Source organism: Elaeis guineensis, chromosome 2 (genome assembly GCF_000442705.2).
Source record: "Elaeis guineensis isolate ETL-2024a chromosome 2, EG11, whole genome shotgun sequence".
In the NCBI taxonomy this organism is placed as follows: Eukaryota; Viridiplantae; Streptophyta; class Magnoliopsida; order Arecales; family Arecaceae; genus Elaeis; species Elaeis guineensis.
In genome coordinates, this window is record NC_025994.2 from 8,943,004 (window position 1) to 8,943,519 (window position 516).

Sequence of the window (516 nt, forward strand, 5' to 3'; positions counted from 1 at the left end):
GTTAGAGTCAGATTCTTAATTATTAGCGATGGTATTTCTTCGTCACTAATAAAAAATATTTTTTTAACATTTTAGCTATCAAAAATTTTTTATTTATTAAAATTATTAACGATAGTGAAAAAATATTAGCAACGGCAAGTGCTGTTACTAATAACCATTAACGATGGCACTATTAGCGATGGCATGTCCATCGCAAAAAATATTATTTTTATTTATTATAATTATTAGTAATGGATCAAAAAGTATTAAAGACGGCAAACGCCATTGTTAATAATTATTAGCGATAAAACTATTAGCGACGGAACGTTAGTTGCAAATTTTTTTTTTTTGGAATATGATGTAATTTTAAAATTTAAAATTTATCTTCACCATTTATTATCTAAATAATTTTCATTAGCGTATCATCATAAAAGACCGCCTCGATCTGATAGCCCTAGGTATGTCAATCATTAAAATTTGATTTTGACGGTCACGAATAATCGCATAATGATCTGATAGATAGAGACCACCGAAGGA